Consider the following 335-nt stretch of genomic DNA (forward strand, 5'->3'; position numbering starts at 1 on the left):
CTGAGAGTACTCCCTGAGCCTGGCCTGGCCACCAGTTCTTGCAGGAGCTGGAGCTTATGGGAGCAGGTTCTACACAAATGACTCCCATTTGGGGCATAGGCTGGCCGCAGGCCACTTGCCCTGGCAGGGACCAGGGCTGACAGCCAATGGAGGGCCTGGCTGCTTACAGCTTAGGGGCTGTTGGGGGCTTTTCATTGTATAAGATTTCTAGACATGCTGGTGCCCAGATTACATTTCTAAGCATGATTGTGTGTGTGTGGTGTGTAGACACTAAATGCTGTCATTGGACCTTAAAAAAAAGTCCTGTACTATTAAAACTACAGGACGTTGAAAAA

Source organism: Pipistrellus hanaki (assembly GCF_964339955.1).
Source record: "Pipistrellus hanaki genome assembly, chromosome: 1".
Lineage (NCBI taxonomy): Eukaryota > Metazoa > Chordata > Mammalia > Chiroptera > Vespertilionidae > Pipistrellus > Pipistrellus hanaki.